Source organism: Kogia breviceps, chromosome X (genome assembly GCF_026419965.1).
Source record: "Kogia breviceps isolate mKogBre1 chromosome X, mKogBre1 haplotype 1, whole genome shotgun sequence".
NCBI lineage: Eukaryota > Metazoa > Chordata > Mammalia > Artiodactyla > Physeteridae > Kogia > Kogia breviceps.
In genome coordinates, this window is record NC_081330.1 from 76,327,195 (window position 1) to 76,337,517 (window position 10,323).

Sequence of the window (10,323 nt, forward strand, 5' to 3'; positions counted from 1 at the left end):
GCTTTTGTTTGTTGGAAGATTTTTTTTTTTTTTTTTTTTTTGTGGTACGCGGGCCTCTCACTGTTGTGGCCTCTCCCATTGCAGAGCACAGGCTCCGGACGCACAGGCTCAGTGGCCATGGCTCACGGGCCCAGCCGCTCTGCAGCATGTGGGATCTTCCCGGACCGGGGCACGAACACGCGTCCCCTGCATCGGCAGGCGGACTCTCAACCACTGCGCCACCAGGGAAGCCCTGTTGGAAGATTTTTAATCACAGTTTCAATTTCAATGCTTGTGATTGCTCTGTTCATATTTTCTATTTCTTCCTGATTCAGTGTTGGCAGGTTGTGCATTTCTAAAGATTTGTCCATTTCTTCCAGGTTGTCCATTTTATTGGCATACAGTTGCTTGTAGTAATCTCTAATAATCTTTTGTATTTCTGCAGTGTCAGTTGTTACATCTCCTTTTTCATTTCTAATTCTATTGATCTGAGTCTTCTCCCTTTTTTTCTTGATGAGTCTGGCTAACGGTTTATCAATTTTCTTTATCTTCTCAAAGAACCAGCTTTTACATTTATTGATCTTTGCTATTGTTTCCTTCATTTCTTTTTCATTTATTTCTGATCTGATCTTTATGATTTCTTTCCTTTTGCTAAATTTGGGGTTTTTTTGTTCTTCTTTCTCTAATTGCTTTTGGTGCAAAGTTAGGTTGTTTATTCGAGATGTTTCCTGTTTCTTAAGGTAGGAGTGTATTGCTATAAACTTCCATCTTAGAACTGCTTTTGCTGTATCCCATAGGTTTTGTGTCATTGTTTCTCCATTGTCATTTGTTTCTAAGTATTTTTTGATTTCCTCTTTGATTTCTTCAGTGATCACTTCGTTATTAAGTAGTGTATTGTTTAGCCTCCATGTGTTTGTATTTTTTACAGGTCTTTTCCTGTAATTGATATCTAGTCTCATAGCGTTGTTGTCAGAAAAGATACTTGATACCATTTCAATTTTCTTAAATATACCAAGGCTTGATTTATGACACAAGATATGATCTATCCTAGAGAATGTTCCATGAACACTTGAGAAAAATGTGTATTCTGTGTTTTTTGGATGGAATGTCCTCTAAATATTAATAAAGTCCATCTTCTTAAATTTATCATTTAAAGCTTGTGTTTCCTTATTTATTTCCATTTTGGATGATTTGTCCAGTGATGAAAGTGGGTTTTTAAAGTCCCATACTATGATTGTGTTACTGTCAATTTCCTCTTTTATGGCTGTTAGTATTTGCCTTATATACTGAGCTGCTCCTATGTTGGGTGCATAAATATTTACAATTGTTATATCTTCTTCATGGATCAATCCCTTGATCAATATGTAATGTCATTCTTTGTCTTGTGTAATAGTTTTTATTTTAAAGTCTATTTTGTCTGATATGAGAATTGCTACTTCAGCTTTCTTCTGATTTCCATTTGCACGGAATATCTTTTTCCATCCCATCACTTTCAGTCTGTATCTGTCCCTAGGTCTGAAGTGGGTCTCTTGTAGACAGCATATATATGGGTCTTGTTTTTGTATCCATTCAGCCAGTCTGTGTCTTTTGGTGGGAGCAATTAATCCATTTACATTTAAGGTAATTATCGATATGTATGTTCCTGTTACCATTTACTTAATTTTTTCAGGTTTGTTCTTTTAGGTGTTTTCCTTCTCTTGTGTTTCTTGCCTAGAAAGGTTCTTTCAGCATTTGTTGTAAAGCTGGTTTGGTGGTGCTGAACTCTCTCAGCTTTTGTTGTCTGTAAAGGTTTTAATTTCTCCAACAAATCTGAATGAGATCCTTGCTGGGTAGAGTAATCTTGGTTGTAGGTTTTTTTCCTTTATCACTTTAAATATGTCCTGCCACTCCCTTCTGGCTTGTAGAGTTTCGACTGAAAGATCAGATGTTAACCTTATGGGGATTCCCTTGTGTCTTATTTGTTGTTTATCCCTTGCTGCTTTTAATATGTTTTCTTTGTATTTAATTTTTGATAGTTTGATTAATATGTGTCTTGGTTTGTTTCTCCTTGGATTTATTCTGTATGGGACTCTCTGTGCTTTGTGCACTTGATTGACTATTTCCTTTCCCAAATTAGGGAAGTTTTCAACTACAATCTCTTCAAATATTTTCTCAGTCCCTTTCTTTTTCTCTTTTTCTGGGAGCCCTATAATTCGACTGTTAGTGCATTTAATGTTGTCCCAGAGGTCTCTGAGACTGTCCAAAGATCTTTTCATTCTTTTCTCTTTCTTCTGCTCTACTACAGTTATTTCCACTATTTTATCTTCCAGGTCACTTATTCGTTCTTCTGCCTCAGTTAGTCTATTGACGCCATCTAGAGTATTTTTCTTTTAACATCTTTATTGGACTACAACTGTTTTACAATAGTGTGTTAGTTTCTCCTTTACAACAAAGTGAATCAGTTATACATATACATATGTTCCCATATCTCTTCCCTCTTGCATCACCCTCTCTCCCACCCTCCCTATCCCACCCCTCTAGGTGTTCACAAAGCACAGAGGTGATCTCCCTGTGCTATGCAGCAGCTTCCCACTAGCTATCTAATTTACATTTGGTAGTGTATATATGGCCCTGGCACATTTTCTCTTTGTCACATCTTACCCTTCTCCCTCCCCAAATCCTCAAGTCCATGCTCTAGTAGGTCTCTGTTTTATTCCCTTCCTATCACTAATCTCTTCATGACATTTTTTTCCCTTAGAGTCCATATATATGTGATATCATACAGTATTTGTTTTTCTCCTTCTGACTTACTTCACTCCGTATGACAGACTCCATGTCTATCCACCTCATTATAAATAACTCAGTTGCATTTCTTTTTATGGCTAAGTAATATTCCATTGTATATATGTGCCACATCTTCTTTATCCATTCATCTGTCGATGGACACTTAGGTTGCTTCCATGTCCTGGATATCGTAAATAGAGCTGCAATGAACATTTTGGTACATGACTCTTTTTGAATTATGGTTTTCTCAAGGTATATGCCCAGGAGTGGGATTTCAGGGTTGTATGGTAGTTCTATTTGTAGTTTTCGAAGGAACCTCCATACTGTTCTCCATAGTGGCTGTATCAATTTACATTCCCACCAGCAGTGCAAGAGTGTTCCCCTTTCTCCACACCCTCTCCAGCATTTGTTTGTAGATTTTTTGATGATGGCCAATCTGACCGGTGTGAGATGATATCTCATTGGAGTTTTGATTTGTATTTCTCTAATGATTAATGATGTCGAGCATTCTTTCATGTGTTTGTTGGCAATCTGTATATCTTCTTTGGAGAAATGTCTATTTAGTTCTTCTGCCCATTTTTGGATTGGGTGGTTTGTTTTTTTCTTATTGAGCTGCCTGAGTTGCTTATAAATTTTGGAGATTAATCCTTTGTCCATTGCTTCATTTGCAAATATTTTCTCCCATTGTGAGGGTTGTCTTTTGGTCTTGTTTACGGTATCCTTTGCTGTGCAAAAGCTTTTACGTTTCATTAGGTCCCATTTGTTTATTTTTGTTTTTATTTCCATTTCTCTAGGAGATGGGTCAAAAAGGATCTTGCTGTGATCTATGTCATAGAGTGTTCTGCCTATGTTTTCCTCTAAGAGTTTGATAGTGTCTCGCCTTACATTTAGGTCTTTAGCCCATTTTGAGTATATTTTTGTGTGTGGTATTAGGGAGTGTTCTTATTTCAGACCTTTACATGTAGGTGTCCAGTTATCCCAGCACCACTTATTGAAGAGGCTGTATTTTCTCCACTGTATATCTTTCCATCCTTTATCAAAGATAAGGTGTCCATATGTGTGTGGGTTTATCTCTGGGATTTCTATCCTTTTCCATTGATCTATATTTCCGTTTTTGTGCCAGTACCATACTCTCTTGATTACTGTAGCCTTGTAGTAGAGTCTGAACTCAGGGATCCTGATTCCTCCAGCTCCACATTGCTTTCTCAAGATTGCTTTGGCTATTAGGAGTATTTTCTGTTTCCATACAAATCCTGAAATTGTTTTTTCTAGTTCTGTAAAAAATGCCAGTGGTAATTTGATAGGGATAGCATTGAATCTGTAGTTTGCGTTGGGTAGTAGAGTCATTTTCACAATATTGATTCTTGCAATCCAAGAACATGGTATATTTCTCCACCTATATGTATCATCCTTAATTTCTTTCATCAGTGTCTTATAGTTTTCTGCATACATGTCTTTTGCCTCCTTCGGTAGGTTTATTCCTAGATATTTTATTCTTTTTGTTGCAATGGTAAATGGGAGTGTTTTCTTAATTTCACTCTCAGATTTTTCATCGTTAGTGTTAAGAAGGCAAGAGATTTCTGTGCATTAATTTTATATCCTGCTACTTTACCAAATTCATTGATTACTTCTTGTAGTTTTCTGGTAGCATCCTTAGTATTCTCTATGTATAGTATCATGTCATCTGCAAACAGTGACAGCTTTACTTCTACTTTTCCTACTTGGATTCCTTTTGTTTCTTTTTTTCTCTAATTGCTGTGGCTAGAACTTCCAAAACTAGATTGAATAAGAGTGGTGAGAGTGGGCAACCTTGTCTAGTTCCTGATCTTAGTGGAAATGGTTTCAGTTTTTTTACCATTGAGAATGATGATGGCTGTGCATTTGTCATATATGGCCTTTATTATGTTGAGGAATGTTCCCTCTATGCCTACTTTCTGCATGGTTTTTATCATAAATGAGTGTTGAATTTTGTCAAAACCTTTCTCTGCATCTATTGAGATGATCATATGGTTTTTGTCCTTCAGTTTGTTAATATGGTGTATCACGTTCATTGATTTGCATATAATGAAGAATCCTGCATTCCTGGGGTAAACCCCACTTGATCGTGGTGTATGATCCTTTTAATGTGCTGTTGGATTCTGTTTGCTAGTATTTACTTGAGCATTTTTGCATCTATGTTCATCAGTGATATTGGCCTATAGTTTTATTTCTTTGTGACGTCTTTGTCTGGTTTTGGTATCAGGGTGATGTTTACCTCATAGAATGAGTTTGGGAGCATTCCTCTCTCTTCTATCTTTTGGAAGATTTTCAGAAGGATTCATGTTATCTCCTCTCTAAATGTTTGATAGAATTTGCCTGTGAAGCCATCTGGTCCTGGGTCTTTGTTTGTTGGAAGATTTTTAATCACAGTTTCAATTTCAGTGCTTGTGATTGGCCTGTTCATATTTTCTATTTTTTCCTGGTTCAGTCTTGGCAGCTTGTGCATTTCTAAGAATTTGTACATTTCTATCAGGTTGTCCATTTTATTGGCATACAGTTGCTTGTAGTAATCTCTAATAATCTTTTGTATTTCTGCAGTGTCAGTTGTTTCATCTCCTTTTTCCTTTCTAATTCTATTGATTTGAGTCTTCTGCCTTTTTTTCTTCATGAGTCTGGCTAATGCTTTATCAATTTTCTTTATCTTCTCAAAGAACCAGCTTTTACATTTATTGATCTTTGCTATTGTTTCCTTCATTTCTTTTTCATTTGTTTCTGATCTGATCTTTATGATTTCTTTCCTTTTGCTAAATTTTGGCGGTTTTTTGTTCTTCTTTCTCTAATTGCTTTTGGTGCAAAGTTAGGTTGTGTGTTCGAGAACTTTCCTATTTCTTAAGGTACAATTTTATTGCTATAAACTTCCCTCTTAGAACTGCTTTTGCTGTATCCCATAGTTTATGGGTCGTTGTGTCTCCACTGTCATTTGTTTCTAAGTATTTTTCGATTTCCTCTTTGATTTCTTCAGTGATCTCTTCGTTATTAAGTAGTGTATTGTTTAGCCTCCATGTGTTTGTATTTTTTACAGGTCTTTTCCTGTAATTTATATCTAGTCTCATAGCATTGTGGTCAGAAAAGATACTTGATACGATTTCCATTTTCTTAAATTTGCCAAGGCTAGATTTGTGACCCAAGATATGATCTATCCTGGAGAATGTTCCATGAGCACTTGAGAAAAATGTGTATTCTGTTGTTTTTGGATGGAATGTTCTATACATATCAATTAAGTCCATCTTGTGTAATGTATCATTTAGAGGTTGTGTTTCCTTATTTATTTTCATTTTGGATGATCTGTCCTTTGGTGAAAGTGGGGTGTTAAAGTCCCCTACTATGATTGTGTTACTGTAGACTTCCCCTTTTATGGCTGTTAGTATTTGCCTTATGTATTCAGGTGCTCCTATGTTAGGTGCATAAATATTTACAATTGTTATATGTTCTTCATGGATTGATCCGTTGATCATTATGTAGTGTCCTTCTTTGTGTCGTGTAATGGTTTTTATTTTAAAGTCTATTTTGTCTGATATGAGAATTGCTACTCCAGGTTTCTTCTGATTTCCATTTGCATGGAATATCTTTTTCCATCCCCTGACTTTCATTCTGTAGTTTTCCCTAGGTCTGAAGTGGATCTCTTGTAGACAGCATATATATGGATCTTGTTTTTGTATCCATTCAGCCAGTCTGTTTCTTTTGGTGGGATCATTTAATCCATTTACATTTATGGTAATTATCGATATGTATGTATCTATTACCATTTACTTAATTGTTTAGGGTTGTTCTTTTAGGTCTTTTCCTTCTCTTGTGTTTCTTGCCTAGAGAAGTTCCTTTAGCATTTGTTGTAAATCTGGTTTGGTGGTACTGTTCTCTCTCAGCTTTTTCATTTGTGTAAAGGTTTTATTTTGTCCATCAAATTTGAATGAGATCCTTCCTGTGTAGAGTAATCTTGGTTGTAGTTTTTTTCCTCCATGACTTTGAATATATCTTGCCACTCCCTTCTGGCTTGTAGAGTTTCGGCTGAAAGATCAGATGTTAATGTTATGGGGATTCCTTTCTGTGTTATTTTGTTGTTTTTCCCTTGCTGCTTTTAATATGTTTTCTTTTTATTTAATTTTTGAGTTTGATTATTAAGTGTCTTGGCATGTTTATCCTTGGGTTTTTCCTGTATGAGACTCTCTGTGTTTCCTTGAGTTGATTGACTATTTCCTTTCCTCTATTAGGGAAGTTTTCAAGTATAATCACTTCAAATATTTTCTCAGTCCCTTTCTTTTTCTCTTCTACTGGGACCCCTATAATTCGAATGTTAGTGCATTTAATGTTGTCCCAGAGGTCTCTGAGACTGTCCTCAGTTCTTTTCATTCTTTTTTCTTTCTTCTGCTCTGCTATAATTATTTCCCCTATTTTATCTTCCAGTTCACTTATTCGTTCTTCTGCTTCTGTTTTCTGTTATTGATCTCATCTAGAGTATTTTTAATTTCATTTATTGTGTTGCTGATCATTGCTTGCTTCCTCTTTATTTCTTCTACTTCCTTGTTAAATGTTTCTTGCATTTTGTGTATTCTATTTCCAAGATTTAGGATCATCTTTACTATCATTATTCTGAATTCTTTTTCAGATAGACTGCCTATTTCCTCCTCACTTGTTAGGTCTGGTGGGTTTTTACCTTGCTCCTTCATCTGCTGTGTGTTTTTATGTCTTTTCATTTTGCTTACTGTGTTTGGGGGTCTCCTCTTTGCAGGCTGCTGGTTCATCGTTTCTGTTGTTTTTGGTGTCTGTCTCCAGTGGCTAAGGTTTGTTCAGTGGGTTGAGTAAGTTTCCTGGTTGGGAGGACTACTGCCTGTGTTCTCGTGGATGAGTGTGGATCTTGTCTTTCTGTTGGGCAGGAGCACATCTGGTGGTGTGTTTTGGGATGTCGGTAACCGTATTATGATTTTAGGCAGCCTCTCTTCTAATGGATGGGGCTGTAGTCCTGTCTTGGTCTTTGTTGGGCATAGGGTGTCCAGCACTGTAGGTTCCTGGTCATTAAGTGAAGCTGGGTCTTGGTGTTGAGATGAAGGTCTCTGGGAGATTTTCACCATTTGATATTATGTGGAGCTGGGAGGTCTCTTGTGCACCGGTGTCCTGAAGTTGGTTCTTCCACCTCAGAGACACAGCCCTGATGCCTGGCTTGGGCACCAACAGCCTTTAATCCACACGGCTCAGAATAAAAGGGAGAAAAAATAGAAAGGACAGAAAGAAAGGAAGGATGGAAAGAAGATAGGAAGGAAAGAAGGAAGAAAGGTAGAACGGAAGAAAGGAAGGAAGAAATGAAGGATGGAAGGAAGAGAGGAAGAAAGAGAGGAAGGAAGGGAAGAAGAAATTAAGGAAGGAAGGAAGCAAGAAAAGAAGGAAGGAAGCAAGGAAGGAACAAAGGAGGGATGAAATGAAGGAAGAAAGGAAGAAAGCAAGAAAGGAAGGAAGAAAGGAAGGAAGACAGGAAGGAAGAAAGAAAGAAAGAAGATAAAATAAGGTAGGATGCAATAAAGTTATTAAAATAAAAAATAATCATTAAGAGGAGAAATTTTATAAAAACAACAAAAAATGGGAAGGTCAGAACCCTAGGACAAATGGTGAAAGCAAAGCTATACAGACAAAATCTCACACTGCAGCACACACATACACACTCACAAAAAGAGAAAAAGGGGAAAATAATAATATATCTTGTTCCTAAAGTCCACCTCCTCAACTTGGGATGATTCTCTGTCTATTCATGTATTTCACAGATGCAGGGCACTTCAAGCTGATTGTCGAGCTTTAATCTGCTGCTTCTGAGGCTGTTGGGAGAGACCTCCCCCTCTCCTCTTTGTTCGCACAGCTCCTGAGGTTCAGCTTTGGACTTGGCCCCACCTCTGCGCGTAGGTCATCTGAGGGCATCTGCTCTTCGCTCAGAGAGGACGAGATTAAAGGAGCAGCTGATTCAGGGGCTCTGGCTCACTCAGGCTGCAGGGAGGTAGGGTCATGGATGTGGGGTGAGCCTGCAGTGGCAGAGGCCAGCGTGATGCTGCACCAGCCCGAGGCATGCCACACATTCTCCCAGGGAAGCTGTCCCTGGGTCCCTGGATCCCTGGATGCTGGCAGTGGCAGGCTGCACAGGCTCCCAGGAGGGGACATGTGGAGAGTGACCTGTGCTCACACACAGGCTTTTTGGAGGCAGCAGCACCAGCCCTAGCGTCCTATGCCTGTCTCTGGTGTCCGTGTCAACAGTCGCGGCTCGCACCCGTTTCTGGAACTCCTTTATGTGGCAAGCTTAATCCCCTCTCCTCTTGCACCAGGAAACAAAGTGGGAGGAAAAAGTCTCTTGTCTCTTTGGCAGCTCCACGCTCATCTCTGGAGCTCCTTTAAGCGGTGTGCTTAATCACCTCTCCTCACGTCCCAGGAAGCAAAATGGGAAGAAAAGGTCTCTTGCCTCTTCGGCAGCTCCAGACTTTTCCCAGACTCCCTCCCGGCCAGCCATGGTGCACTAACCCCTTCAGGCTGTGTTCACGCCACCAACCCCAGCCCTTCCCAGCTTCCAGCCAGAGCCCGAGCCTCAGCTCCCAGCCCCCGCCCTTCCCGGCGGGTGAGCAGACAAGCCTCTCAGGCTGGTGAGTGCTGGTCGGCTCTGCTCCTCTGTTGGAATCTCTCTGCTTTGCCCTCCGCACCCTGTTACTGTACTTTCCTCTGTGGCTTCGAAGCTCTCCCCATCCGCCACCCGAAGTCTCTTCCCGCGAAGGGGCTTCTATTGAGTGGAAACCTTTCCTCCTTCACCGCCCCCTCCCACTGGTGCAGGTCCTGTTCCTCTTCTTTTGTCTCTGTTTATTCTCTTTTCTTTTGCCCTACCTGGGTACGTGGGGGTGTTTCTTGCCTTTTGGGAGTTCTGAGGTCTTCTGCCAGCATTCAGTCAGTGTTCTATAGGAGCAGTTCCACATGTAGATGTATTTCTCATGTGTCTGTGGGGAGCAAGGTGATCTCTGCGTCTTACTCTTCCGCCATATTCTGGTTCTCCTAACCTTTGTTTTTGGAGGTTTTGCTCTACTGTTTTTCTATTTTCTTTTTCATTTATTCATTCTTATATTTGTTATTTTCTTTTTTCTGCCAATTTGCATTTAGTTTGCTCTTCCTTTTCCAGTTACTTTAGGCATAAAGTTAGGTTGTCGTTGTGAGACCTTTCTTCATTTTTAAAATTTAGGTAAAATACACATAGCATATAAAGTTTATCATTTTAACCATTTTTAAGTGTATTGTTTAGAAGTTTTAAATAAATTTACATTATTGTGCAACCAATGTCCAGAACCTTTTCATCTTTCAAAACTTAATTTCTATATCCACTAAACATCAACACCCCATTTCTCCTTTCCCTTAGCTGCTGACAACCACAATTCTACTTTCTATTTTTAGGAGTTTGACAACTCTCAGTACTTCATATAAATGAAATCATATAGTACTTGTATTTTTGTTACTGGGTTAGGTCAGTTAGGATAGTGTTTTCAATATACATATGCAGTGTAGCATGTGTTAGAATTCCCTTTCTTTTTA